The sequence below is a fragment of the Mya arenaria genome, chromosome 12 (genome assembly GCF_026914265.1).
Source record: "Mya arenaria isolate MELC-2E11 chromosome 12, ASM2691426v1".
NCBI lineage: Eukaryota > Metazoa > Mollusca > Bivalvia > Myida > Myidae > Mya > Mya arenaria.
The window spans coordinates 990,306-1,006,110 of record NC_069133.1 but is presented as its reverse complement, the minus strand read 5'-3'; the positions used below and the strand labels follow the sequence as shown (position 1 = coordinate 1,006,110).

Sequence of the window (15,805 nt, the reverse complement as noted above, 5' to 3'; positions counted from 1 at the left end):
TAGTGTCACAGGTTTTAATTGTTCTTAAGTGTAACGAGTTTCGGTCGATAGTGTCACAGGTTTCGTTCTAACGCGTAACGAGTTTCGGTCGATAGCGTCACACGATAGCGTCACAGGTTTCGTTCTAACGTGTTACGAGTTTCGGTCGATAGCGTCCCAGGTTTCGTTCTAACGTGTTACGAGTTTCGGTCGATAGCGTCCCAGGTTTCGTTCTAACGTGTAACGAGTTTCGCTCGATAATGTCACAGGTTTTGTTATAAAGTATAACGAGTTTCGGTCGATAGTGTCACAGGTTTTGTTCTTAAGTGTAACGAGTTTCGGTCGATAGTATCACAGGTTTCGTTCTAACGTGTAACAAGTTTCGGTCGATAGCGTCACACGATAGCGTCCCAGGTTTCGTTCTAACGTGTAACGAGTTTCTGTCGATAGTGTCACATGTTTCGTTCTAACGTGTAACGAGTTTCGGTCGAAAGCGTCACAGGTTTCGTTCTAACGTGTAACCAGTTTCGGTCGATAGCGTTTCAGGTTTCGTTCTAAAGTGTAACGAGTTTCGGTCGATAGCGTCGCGGGTTTCGAGCGATAGTGCTACTGATTTCAGAGTCGTAATGGATCCGATTGGCAAGCATACAATTCAATTATATGAGAAGTTTGAAGTCGACAGTTAATACTAAATGTGCTAATTGTCTCGATATTTGTAGTACAAATCAATTATCTGAACTATTTATCACACGTTTGAGACGTCACCCGGGGATGAAGGGGGTCTTATTCTATTTTTCTGGATCTTTATGCTAAGTGCAGACATATAGTTATTTACGGTCTGATTCCTCACCATAAATTATCACATGTTTTAACTTACATATTTGAAAACAACTAGATGTTTATTATAGAATAGTTACTATAAATTCATCAGTATATGCAAAACACAAACTTAACACCTCTTAATACAAGTATGACTACGTAAAGACCCATAACTCTGATGTATCTGGGCTACCACAAGCGGAACCCCGGGTGTACAGCACCACAAACTGATAATTACATTGATGCCCATAACTCTGCTATAACCGAAGTTCAGCATGTATACAAAATCCCAGATGCTAATAAACAGTGTTATAAAATACCATTGCTGTAGCTCAAAAACTTTTGGAGAAACGCGCGACACAAATGTGTGACGGACGGATGGTTTTCAACTAACTTTTTAGTTATAACATTCACTGTGTGGGAACGGACACCGGATATAGCTCAAAAAGTGATAAATCGATAAGCGTTTGATTTTGACACATGGACAGTTTTCTATCATTTTTTTTGTATTTTATGGTGATATATTTAACAAAATCGAAGAATTTGAATTACTTGATACTGTGCAATATACGACTAGGATGGAAATGTGTCTCCTCTTTTGTATAATAGCCCAATTCTCGCCGAAAGTTGCATGATCGCTCACAAATGTTCATTTATGTGGTACGATTTCAAACAAAAATCAATAAATTTAACATAAAAATAAAAACTGAATCGAGCGATTTCATTGTAATTACATAATCTAGTAATGTGTAAAATATTAATATGATATATTTTGTTGTTACGAAGATATTCATACCTTTTGATGCCCTGGCAGTGTACTGAGGATGGATGAAGCAAATCAATAACTGCACAGGGGATAGTTATTAAGTGGACTGATGATAGTAACGATGTATTTAGAATAACGAGGCTGTGATAATGATAACGGCTATTTACCTATACGCGAGCTCGAGGGAAATTGTTCGATGTTGTCCATATCGAGGGATGGGAGCAAAAGCATGTTCTTGTTTTCTGTATCTGTATGCACTTAAAACTGTTTCATTCATACATATTAGTTAAACATGATGTGTTTTTCACAAGCATCAATATCTAAATATTTGAAATACGCCGGTAATCTGATTTATTGAGTAACACAAAACATATGGCCGTAGAATTTATGTGGTGTTTGCTATTCATATATATATAGTATTGCTTTGTAAATCAAGTAGGTACGTTTTTGCACACAGAAACTCATCAGTAGGGAATGAGATATTGTTATCAAATTTGGAACACGTAAAGCTTTTTCCTAAGCTTGGGTCGATGTTGGTATTACTTAAAACAGAATAATGGTCTCTGCTCGTTCACTTCAGTGAGAAAGAATGTATTGTGACCAACCCTGATATTTACGCAGCTTGCATATATACGTTCATTTAGGAGAGCATGGATCAAACTCATTGTTAACTAAAGTTTGCTCAATAATTTCTTATCAAATTGTAGTCTCACTTTTTCAGATTATTTGAAAGTTCGAAATAGACGTATACATGTATATGGTATATTAACAGTGTTACTATAAATTTTTGTCCCATTTTACATGTTATCACCAGGACACACATTTCTCAACTTTGAAACTATCCCCAGTACATAATACGGCTATCCCCAGGACAGTACTGTGAACATTTCTAAGGGCATATTTTTAACAGTTTAAAAGTTACATTGCCATTTCTGACAATAAAAAGTTGAGCTTATGCTTGTAAAATCCTTCGATTCAGATTTTTTATTTATTCGATTTATTTCCTAAAAATAACAATACTTGTCGAAATTCTGTATGTTTTGAGGAGATCATCTCAGATTTGAAGAAACATTTTACGAGGTCTGCTAAATCGTAAGCACTTTAAAGTACACCATAGGCCAAATTTAGCATTCAGCTATTAGTTCAAACACTTGTTTCTTTTGTGGATACGGTAGTTATGCGTTAACACAGCAAGATCTTACCTCTGGTAAAGAAAAACAACTGCATAATTGTGATTGTTTACTTATCACTTTTTGAGCTATATCCGGTGTCCGTTCCCACACAATGACAGCTGATCACAAAACTACTAGGTGCACTACTGAACATGCTGCTTAACATTTCTGGTAAGTTTCATTACTCTGGTTAATATACTTAAAATTTGGAGATACGCCCAACAGAAGATTTAGTGAAGGACGGTTGCGCTTTAGGCTAATTTTAACTAAGTCAAGGGCAATAACTCTGCATTTATTCCGTGAAGCAACACGCAAAATCCAAAGTGCACAACTTTCAAGTTTCATCACTCTGGCTACATACTTATGTAGTAACTTACGACTTTATAGTCTTTTTAAACTTAGTCAATGCCCATAAAACTGTATGGTTTGGGCAGAGAAACTCATAAAACCCCCATTTCACATGCTGATGCACATTAATGACGATAAGTAACGATTTTATTACTCTGGCTGATGTTCTTTCTTCGATACGTGCTACACAATATCGCATGCTCTTTAGGCTTAAGTGAATGGCCATAGCTCTCTCATGACACAGTGCAAGCAAAACACAAAATGTGCACAACATTACATGCTACTTACCATTCCTGTAAAGATTCATAATTTTGGCAGATATACTGTTGGAGATACGTGCGACACAATATTGTATGCTCCATAGGCTTTAGTGAATGGCCATAGTGACATGGTGCAGTTAGACACAAAAGCCGCACAACATTACATGCTGCATGTACTTACCATTCCTGCAAAAAATCATCATTCTGACTTATATACTTTTGGAGTTACGAGCGACCCAAATGTGTGACGGACAGACTGACAGACAATCATGCCAAAACATTTGACAAGGATGTGTTAATGTTAATATTATCTCTATTGCTTGGTTTGTGTCGTTATATGCATCTCATTGAGTGTCTAGCTGCAAATGCCCCTATAAAAAGATAACAAAAAAAAAATCCAAGGAAAAGGTCGTTTGAAAGATTTTGACGATAACTAAAGAAGTTTAAGATAGAGCTTTAATAGCTGTCGATTTTTGCCTTTTGATAACTGATCCTCTTGCTATAAAAGGCATTTACTCTCCAATATTTTGCATCAATCTTTCAATACTTTAATATCTTTGATTTGTACAGATCTGCTGATGAAATGGTCCGCAATCCTACAATTGAAAATATGTCTTAAGTAAAGGACTCGATGAAATGCTGTGAAAATATACGGTTTAATATTTTACTACTGTAATACTCTAAAAAGTATATTTATCATATTAAAAACCAAAATGTGTTTAAAAACGTGTGCGTTAACAGGGTAAACAATCGTCCATGAATGTATTTTAATATAAATGTTGCCTTAGTGATTTGTTAGAGTCATATTCTTTGATTGATACATGAAAAATACCAGATGTTTCGTGCATAAATGCAAATACCTTTTCAATGAAATTCCAAGCAGTTCCTTATCAGTATTCAACAGACATGTGACGATGCGAACCTATTTTCAATCAACCATGTCTACCACACATCATTGACCCACAACTCATACAGTAATTAAAATGAAAGTTATTTGCCAAGATTAATTGAAATATAGTATTTCAATAACATGAAAATAAGTTGTGTTCCAAACCCCATGACACTGTCGACCGAGAGTCGTTACAGACGATCTTCCGAAGCTCTGTTTAACACGTGTCAAGGTAATGCAACGGGGACACTAAAGCTAGCATCTCTGTCCAAATTATTTGCTGGTAAATAAGTATCGGCCTAGGAAACTAGCACTCTTTAAACAAATATATTCACGACGTTCCTTTATTTTATTTTCTTGTATTTTCGTTAACATATGATTTTGAAATACAAATTGTTACAATACAGCAACTTCAACATTGTTTTATACTAAGATCTAAGTTATATAGTTGGAAACACGTTAAATTCAAATGAGAAATTTGATTTAACTTGGCTTGACTAATAATAATATATTAAGAGACCATGATTCATTACGTGTCAGACAGCTGCTAGCCGCTCTGTTCAAATCATTGTCTGACAATACCAGTTTACTACAATCAATGGCCCACCCAACTACCACATGTTCAAGTTTTATTAAACATGCCGTTTTATTTCTTCCTTTTTTATAATGTTATGTTTTCAAATTCCAAGAAATTGTGCAAGTGCATACAGTAAATTCCTTACGTTAATGTAAACGATATATATAGTTATATAATATGTGAACACACGAGTTTTTCTTCCAAAAGCAACATCTTTACGTACGTCAGTCTATTATTCCTTCAGGTTGTTGAATATGAAAATAAACCAGAAAATATCTTGAAAAGAAGCTTTCCGTTGAAGACTTACGATTTTGAGGGAAAGGACAATGCTGTCTCTGTTCGTCCTCACCTTACTTCATCACTTTTATGTATTTGTCTCCAGTTGCAGTCTGCATTACCTGTGCATTCACCATATTCGTGCGTGTACATATGCATCCCTGCTAGACGCAAGCTCCATCACTTATCGGTGTGCAAAGACAATGAGCTGCCGATACTTCCGTGGTGCAGCTGTGCCTTTTGTTTATTTGTACACACATAACATTGACTTATATTTTATCTGATATTTTAATTAAATGGAATCATTTCGAAAATCGTAGAATGTTGTACCGTGTTAGAACACTACACTTTGGCTTCGATTCAATATTGCTCAAACTGTAGCGCCAGGAGCTTTTCTCCCGATTATAGGACTTTGCATATTTTGATATCTACTAGCTATTTAACTTTACTTTGGTGCAAATAAACGCATTAAGAACATACCAGGGCACGCAAATAAAACACATCAAAACTCACAAGCTCTTCTTAACAAAAAAAATACGCTCATAAAATTGTATCAAACTGGTGGCGCTGTTGCTCTTGTGATGGCGATGCGGATTAGCGGCGTTGCTGTCGGGTATGATCTGCGCTAAAAGTGAATGATAGTGGATAGGATTTAAATCCGTTGTAAGGAGTACATAATGGTACTGTTTTACCATGCATCCTTATGCTTGTTTTGCCTATCAATTGCGGAAACAATAGGCCATGTGATATACCTTTACCATTGTGAAAACTATCCCGAAAAACAGTACATGTGTCCCATAAAACTGTCACTTAAAGGCCCAAGTCCACAAAGGGGAGTTTAGTATGTCGGAATGTTGGGTGTAGAAGTCCAATCAGATGTTAACCTTTGAAAAGTTTTTAGTATTATATTGATAATTGCATCGGTCGAGATAATGCCGAGACATATTTTAGATTTCTTGCTTTTGCATGTGTTTTCAGCTTTATGATGGTTGAAATAAAGTTTGCCCTTTAATATGGCGAAAGTTCTGTGGAGTCATTTTTCGTTTCGAATATTGTGTCTTCCAAGGCGTCCTTGTGCTTAAGGAATGGAAGTTGAGGTGTAAATATTCCTTAAATAATCATTTATCAAAATCTACCATAGGGTCGAGATCTGTTTTCTATTGTCCTGTTGTATTTATCGCTTTAATTTTCAACTATAAAACAGATAATGTGAACCCTATATTCATCCATTCATTAGCGTCATTCCAGTCATTATGCTGACATTGTACATAAAGCAGGGTTGTTTATCTTTGGTTCTTTTAAAATGAATATAAAATAAACAAAAGAGTTGTGGAATATATATAGTTCGTGAGAATGGGTTTCATATTTATAACTTGCATAAGGTTAGAAAGGTCTATATAAATATAGTCCTGTTAAGATTTGAATGAAAGTGGTCTGATACTTTGCAAAGCAATTATTATTTTCCTTTTGTAAGTATAATTGCCCTGTATTTTTCTTTTTATATGTCGTTATTTGTTTGTAACGTATTGACGCTTTATTTGAATGCAACATATAATGAGAAATGTGCCGATTTCATCTCTTATTTTTCATGCAAAACGTGCACACTCTTGCCACAAGTATTCATTTCAGTGTCTGTACTTCTATATAGTGAAATGCGATAGTTTGATCACTTGAATATTAAACAAAGCCCACAAAACACTTCACATCAACCTCTCAGCATTCACACAAACTTAAATGATATTGCTTTTATAACACAATACATAGTGATGACTTCAAAATTAGTAATAAGTAAGTATTGTTTATGTTTGGTCTTCTGACCAATTAAGTGGCTATTGTTTAGAATACCAAAGGATACTAAGAATACCAAAATAAATGCTGCCTTTCTTAGTGTTCAGCGGAAAATGCCCTGCGAATGCCTTTGCAATAGCAAGTGCATAACTAAAGGGAAATTTTGCGGTTGTAATCTGAGTTGTAAGAGCTCTTTTAAATGGTTGCATGTGAATATTTTCTGCAATCCCATTGGCAGGGGCATGAGCTTGAACACTAAGCTGCTGTGTTTGTTTTGTTGCTTTTGTTTTGGCGGGGGGGGGGGGGGGGGGGGGCGAGAGAACACTTTCTCAGATTCACGCAAAACGTTATACATGTAGCTATTAAAACCGCCATAAATAATTTATCAAAAAGAGTAATTTAGGTTTGATTTTTTCAGAACAAAATCTCACCAAAATAAATACATGTATGTCAGCGTTAGTTCACTGTCATTCGTTACGGCCTATATTTACCAATTTACCATTCAGGATAATTTCATCTCCTTTAAAAAGGTGTAGAATTGTTCATCTCCATGATGCCATAAACAACATGTTGTCTCGTTTCGTTAAAGCGTGGTTAATAATATATACGGATATCGAAATGCAGCTTTCTTATTATTTTAATAAATATTTTCTCGGCGATCCCATTAGTGGAGACACGAGGACAAGCATATTATCTATAAATACGTTTACGTCTTTGATCTTATTTTAGTTTTCGTCCACAAAGACAGGAAATGAAGGAACATTCATCTAACATGATTAAAATAATGATAAGTTAATCACACAAAAACTGAGTTAATAACAACTAGTGTTAGGATTTAAGTTAGTTCTTATACTTATTTACTTACCGCACTCCTAATATATCCTTACATAATGTCTCAATAGGAATTTCACAATGATCATTTACTACTTAAGTCAGATCGTCGCATCAAAATGGTTTTACCCGATCCAATGTGTCATTAAAGACCATTGCTTACTGGGGCTTTCTATGTTTTTCCTGATAGCATAAATTCGGTTTTAACTAGAGCAACGCTGCAGATCTTATTTTTTTCAGTGGTCATTGGGCATGGGACTTTCTTGGATGAAGACATATCTGTATTGTCCGCTACTGATAAAGTTCCAGAGAGGTGGCTATAAAGGGAAGACTTTCCTTCTTAACGAGTAGTCATCGCTTTCCAAACGGTTGGGTACAGTTCCCCTTTTCGTCAGCAACACTTTTCTGGATGTGACAGAGTCAAACCATAATTCAGCTTATATGTGCGCGCAGAATTAATTACCAGACTAGTGTCAACAAGAAGTATCTCTAAAAGTCCAAAACTTAAAATACAATCATTACATTTCTGCAACATGCATCTGTTGCTTAAAATAGTTGACACTATGAACCCTATACATTCCACAAATAAAAATGTATCATGCATGTTTTGTAGAGTGCAGACATTATTATGTATGTGATTGAATAATAAAGGTCCAGAAACATTGGGGTTGGCCTTACTTCCTTACGGTTATTATCCTGTCCGTCTATCTGTTTTTGTGTCTGTTTCTTCTCCGTCCATCGACCCCCCCCCCTTATCCCCTCCAAAAAAGTTTAAACCTTTCAGGATATCAACTTGAACATCAAACATTTGACCACAATAACAATATGATTTGATTTGCAATTAAATTTAAATGATTAAAAATCACAGTGCGGACTTATTATTTATATGAGAACCATGCCGCCACATGTTTCCAAATTGTCGCCCTTGCAACAGAAACATGTTTTTCAGCACTCTATATGGAAACTTGTGTAATGAAATTTTAAATTATAGCAGGTAAAAGTTCTAGCACTTTTCAAAAACCATAACTCTGTTGCCCATTGGTCCCAAATTATCTTCATTGGCATGACATGTTTTTATGAAAATGAATTGCCTTTTCAGTAAAATTTAAAAATGTTTTGTTTAAAAGTGAATCAAACAGGAAGGATTAAATGATGGTCAAGTTGACCTTGTACATTTTAACCTCGACCGGTTGTTCCTTAGTTGCGTCCATTGACAAGCAGTAATATTTCATAATTATTTAAGGCATGAAGATTTGTTCAATGTTAATAGGTTGTTGTGCCAAGTTCAAGAACCATACATTTAACGGCCCAAAGGGCATCTCCCCTTTATTTATGTTGTTATGTGCTTGTTAGACTTTGTTGGGGCTTATTCTAAAAATGCAAATAAGCATTGATTTTGCTTGTAATCACTTTATGCAGTTGGAATAGGTACGGTTTGTTTTGTGTTGTCTTGCTTGCTGTAAAATTACACCCTCGTAAATCAAAAAGTATTTCTGGTGAGCAAATAATGAAGGAATTTAACTGCGAAATCGCATTTTCATACAGACTGTTGCAGTTATAACAAATACAGCATGAACATATTATATCATGAAAGTCACATGAATGAAATATCTGTTTTGGAAGACTATTCCAAAAAAAAACCTTTAGTAACAAGATAATACTGGTAAACAATTAATTTCAATTGATATAACTTCAAGTTTTCACCGTGCCAACCAGTGATGCAATATGTACTTAGTAAATAACCATTAGTTCAAGTACTGTCTAAAGTCTGTGATATAATAATAATAATAATAATAATAATAATAATAATAATATATAATAAACATATTAAAGGAACTCTTTCATTACTTGTAAAAATGCACTTTTTACGAAAGCAATATTACGAACTAAAGTGTGGCAAATCATTAGGAGTGTTTAAACTAAGATGCTGAAAGGTATAAATCTTCAACAAATTTTTTATTTGTTTAAATATTGTCTTTGAAGACCAATGCTTACTTTTGAAACTCGTGTCAGTAGTAAATGGCAGCCTATACTTGGTTTTGCATTTTTGTGTTAGCCAATGGCAATCGAGGATTCTTCAAATGTTCTGTTCATTAATTTTACGTAGATTGATTCTGACGAATGCACCAACAGACACCAACATTGTAAGAAATCAATGCATGAAATCAAGCGGGCTATGCGGCCGAGAAACGCCCACTCTATTTTCTGTAGATGGCAAAAAATGAACTTCAACATATACATAATTATGTGGGATCTATTTAAATCTGTAAAACTGCCTTGGTAATGGAAATGTATTATTATTTTAGGATACAATTATTAAACAAGGAATAAGATACCAGTGTGTTCAAACCTGCAATGATGAACTTACATCTCAAACCAAAATGGAATACTCTCGTTATTTAACAAGATGTTGTTTTAAACAATGTGATGAAAATGAAACCAATTGGACAAGATTATTATTTTAGCCAATGTAAGTAAAGACGCTAGAAAATGTACACTTTGTGCACAAATTTCTGTTGAGTCTGAATATCACGTTTTGCCGTATTTTACGGCTTAGAACTTAAAAATAAATACTGTTTAAATTGTATAATTGGCCGAATATGGCTTGATGTCCGAAAAGAAGAAATAACAATAACGAAATATAGCTAAACATTTAAGTGTATAATGCGATAAAATTAAGACAGAAACAGCTAGAAATTTAGCTGCTTCTGTTTGAAAGTTTACTTAGGCAGAAGTATGGTGATAGTTTTGATGTTTATTGTCATTATACACCAAGTTGCTGGGCAATAATTAGATTCTTTATATGCATGGCCGATCATCAAAGTAACTCTAAAGTAATATATAGTCAGACATGTCATTCAACATTTATTAACTTAATGAGTTCCCAAGATGCATACACTTTAAAGCAAGTAGCATACTATGTTTCAAAAATAATGATTGCTATTGAAAACCGATAGATAATCGATATAGAAAGGGGGCACTATTTAAATAATATACTATTTACAATGTTATGTTGTATTCTGGGCCGGAGGCCTTTATTTACAATAAAGTATACTAGTAGTTGAGTTGAGTTGAGTATATAAAAATATCTGTCCATAAGTACTACCTTCTGAAATGTGTACTTGAAAGGTTTGACATGATATATAGCCAATAACATGTAATGTGTATAGCACTATTCATTATCACAAAATACCAGTGGGTCTAGATCTTCTTCTCCATTTGTAAATTATCCTTTAAGGTACCAAATATAATACAGTTAAGGTAACATAATTTATCACTTTCAAAACTGAACTTTATGCGCAGCATGGGAGTTTGAAAAGCTCATTTAAATAAAACTATGCAAATCATTTTATTTCAAGTAGTGTTTTATATAGGTTTCAGAAACCTAACATTCAAAATAGAAATCTACGCGTTGTGGAGTTTATATATAACAAGTTCACAACGATGGATTTCACATGAACAATTGGCAAAAGGTTAGAAGGCCGTTTCATAAGTATGTATAGGACAAAGTAGTATTCAAGTGGATAAATATAGTATTACCATTTGAATAAAACCTCTGCACAAATGATAGGGACAATTTATTTTCTTTAAATGAATAGGTGCTACATTGATAAATATAATATGTGTACCGTTTTCATCTTGATATGAAGGGGCATTTTTCATGTATTGAGAATAAGTGTATTAAATTCAGTGGTGGTAATTTTACATTGTAAAGGGCATTATGGTTCGATCATTTCAAAACCAAAATACTTCACTTAAACCGCTCGGCAATAAAATACAAAAAAAGTTATGGCTTTTCGAATACAATCATCTTTACAATTTAGAGTAATGACTTAAACGATTTCTCTATTCCACCTTATCATTGATAGACTGCATTTGGGGAAAGAGCGAAATGCTCTTCATTATATAGAGCCAGATGTTGTAAAGGTCACGTTAAATAAGTTATTTTAATGGCATTTAAATTAGGGAATATTCTTCAAATAGCAAAAAACTTTATTAAACATAGGGCGATGAAAAGTTTGAAATATTCAATTCTTAATGATGATTTTCTTACCTTTTTGAACAACTACAATACAAAATGTCAGAAACATTGAGAACTTAAAAGATATCGTAAATATATGTTTTATGAGAAAAATAGCAAATGTTTGTGACCTGTTGTTTAAAAGAATTCACGACAATTTACAACATAGAAATACTTTCTCAAAGGCAAGTAATAACAATATTAAATGTATTGATATAGAAATATAGAATGCACTAAAAAGCGAAAGGAATTATTTCCACACGAAATAGCGAATTTCATGAAATTAGATCAACAATGATGAAATCGATAATGATATCAATCTGATAAAAAACATATTAAAAATAATTCATCAAAAGTATCATTTCAGAGCTTGTGCATTAGTTCAAAGATTTAAATAATCCTGAGTCTGCCTTCTATCAGGAAGACAAAAAAACGAATAATTTAACAAAATATTCTTAAATGGGGAGCTACAAGCACCGTTCTCAGAACAAGATTGCAGAGAGGTCGTTCAAATCTAAAACGAATTTCTCAAACTCTTTCCTTATTTATCAGGATAGTTCGATGCACATTTTAACATGGTATTAAACTTACGCTGGTTCTGTGTTTATTTGTGATGGTTTATCGTGAATACTATTATCACAGTAAAATGTTAATATTATACCATTGTGTAATGTTATATTTCAAAGTGTCTATTGTTAAATGCTGAATGTACTAGTTTGATGTGATGTTTATTGTTTTCTAGTCAATAGCTGTTTATCCATTTGAACTATAAATAGAATAGAATATAATAGAATAGAATAGTTCGATGTCAACATACAGTTCATCATCCATCAACATGATAATACATATAATAGTAGTCAATATACCACTTAGTATTACATCTAGAATACATTACAAACATATAAAATATATATTACAATGTATTACTAAGGAGAACATGCATCAAAACATTTTATCAAAGGAAATATGTACATTCCACTGAGGTTAATTTATTAAGTAATTAATGATTATTGTTTAGGTCTGAGTTGTAATGCTCATATTCGTTCTTATATACAATGGGTGATTTACATGGAATATAATAACAATTTGCTTGACTTTAGATCGATAATAGTATGATAAATTAGAGTTCCATTACATGAAGTATTTAAAAGGAGGGATCAAAATTTGGCCAACAGATTAATAACGTTGTTAAGCACATTTTGAAAAGTATTCACTCGAATACATAGTTAATAACAGACTCCACACTTCGTCAGATAACTACTTTTTTACATCTGAGTGTCAAACAGCTTAAGGGCAACAGTGAGTGCACACACATGGTAACGTCCACACAGGAAGTATGGCAAACGAGCACATAGCAAGTTGTTTGCATATTTCTTCGATATTAACTCACTCCTAAATTCGATACTTAGCCTTCCGACCGCCCTCATTCATAACTGAGTTTACCGAACATTTGCGTATTGTCTTAAATTTTAGAACGTTTTACTTTTTGAGAACATTCAAACAATATTTTCAAAAAACGGCATGCCAACGTACACACTCTTGACCAATTTGTTATGAAATTATCCCAAAATACCATTAATTTTCCTTGCAAGTGTTTTGATGTGGCGTTCTCGATTAAATAATTAGATGCTTTTAATTGCATGATTTCAAAAGAAAACTTCAAAACAAGAGATACTGTAGAAATGTCAACGTTCACTCTCGTTAAATGTTTTGTTATGTTATGTCAGCGTACTCACTTTTAGCGTTTTTATGGTGTATAATTTTAACTTGACACATTGATATATACATTTTAACGTATTTTATCGTCTAAAATATATTATACCATTGATTGAATTATTTTGTAACAGGCATAGATACTGCGTAGACTTATGCTGCAGGCCTCAGCCAGGAGCGACAGACGTGGTTGTCATTAACCAGACATACAAGAAGCAGTGCGGTATCTTCTAGCTTCAGTTGAAGAGTACTGACCACCACAGGCATTGAGCTAGGTGCATCGGCGCAACATTGTCGGCCTCGTCATGAACTGCTCTAACTCAGTGTATCTCTCATGTTAAGAGTTTATGTTTTTTAAAGAAAGATTTTGTATATTTAATACATTTTGACTAAAATAGTATTCTATGTGTATACTTTTGATTCATTACACGTTATAATTCTATAATTACCTACATGTAACTATATTTTTTACTATTTATTAAAGTCCCATACACATACATCTATTTTTAAGCAAAACGCCAATTGTTCAACATGAAAAGTATGCATGTGGCCATTTTTATAGAATTACAACAGACACTATACACATATTTACATATCTTATCACGGTCATAGTATTATAGGCAATTTACCATAATATAACTATAATAATCTAACATGTTATAATCAACTATGTGTTAAGTTTAAAAAGAATTGTTCAACTAATGTTTCACACTCAAATGGATCCAAACATTATTTTATAATATGAAGTTGTCAGCCTAAAAAGTGACTAAATGTATGCATTGTATGTCGAACTGGCAAGTATATAAAAGTCTACATTTTAACGACCTACAGCAGAAGGACCAAAATGACTACGCGGTCCAGAGGAGGCTTTCTTTCTTTAAAATGATCAAAAATATATATTATCAAGTTTAGTAGATGCAGTTATTTACAGTGTGTGTATACCACGTGATAAATTGTGCCATAAATGCTATTTATGGAAGGCAATATTTTGATTTGAAAAAGACTTTAAACAAAGATAACTTCACTATTTCTTCACCATTTTAAATAAAACATAACGCAGTCTACGCCGCTTTCGGTCTTTAACCAGAGTTTGATTGAGAGATTAGTTTTTTTAAACACTTCGCCAAACATGATTTTGGAAACAGGTTTGTCGAAGTGTTTGATGAAACTAATACCTTTATCAAATTTGGTAATAAAACAAATGCAGGGCTCTTTAAGCGGCATAGACTGCCCTTTTCATTTAAAATTGTGTTGTAAAAGAAAAGTTATCTTTGATTTAAATCTTCATTTTAAGCAAAATGTTGCCTCCTGACGTAGCATATATGACATAATTTATCACGTGGTAAACACACATGATTATAATAAATAATAGAAGATTATTTTTTTACATAAAATTTATAAGTGAATTGTTTGCGATTTTGGAGAAATTTATGAAAAATATGAGCCAAACGACAAACTAGGAAAGTATGATAGCCTGTAAAATAACATCATACAATACAAAGTGAATAAAATGGTTTGAAATACATACTGTTATATTCCCTGGGATTCTTTCTCATGCCTTTCTGACCTCTCACACGTGCTGTTATTGGTCAGCATAATTATTAAAACAGTCATAATTCGACATAAATAATACTTAAATCCACTTTCCAACACTCGATCTACATAAAAGGTGACTTAAATACATTTATGATTATTTGGAACAAACCATGCTCCATACAGTACTGAACGAACTGCATTTGTTCCTGACCCTTTGGTATTACCAAGATGTGTTTGAACCATTCCGATGATTGTCAATAGTGCATTGACATCACCGATAATGCTAATTGAACATGTGCGTGCAGACAAGTCTCTGTTACTATTTATGAATGTAGGTAAGATGACTAAATCTTCATCATGATCCAGTCAGTACAATGGGGTGGCAGGTATTATTCAAATCGACCAGCGGTTCGTCCAGTCTAGATATATAAGAATATAAGAGTTTAAATATAAGAGTAGTTTTTGCGAACCCTTGTGTTTGTTAATTGGTTACGAACTGTGAATGTCCGGTATTGTCTTTATGGGAGATTTATCAAAGTTCATCACTATATTTTGAAATTTAAGATTATTTCAAATTTACTGCCTTCTGGTATCCCGTTTAATGCTCATCTTTTATGACTCACGGAAAAAGATGCATTGTTGCTGCACTCTCACAGATATACCATTTTTACAACTTTTTTTATTTTTGTCTTGGAAAGAGCAAATTTTGTGTTATGAACTTCAAACCATTGATATAAGATTGTTGACAAAAAATCAGAGCGTAGTTTTTCCTATTTCCGTTCCAAAATCAATGTTTTATGGGTTTAAGAAAAATAATAAAACATCAATAT

General features: G+C 33.5%; 1 protein-coding gene across 1 annotated transcript in view; it reads right to left on the bottom strand.

Moving 5' to 3' along the window:
• The window catches only part of LOC128210194 (receptor-type guanylate cyclase Gyc76C-like), a 190,282-nt gene extending 175,264 nt beyond the window's left edge, over window positions 1–15,018 (bottom strand). Inside the window, exon 1 of the mRNA XM_052914372.1 lies at window positions 14,968–15,018. The gene's annotated coding sequence lies outside the window, so the exon portion shown is untranslated. The remainder of the gene's footprint in view (window positions 1–14,967) is intronic.
• Between the last annotated feature and the right edge of the window lie 787 nt (window positions 15,019–15,805).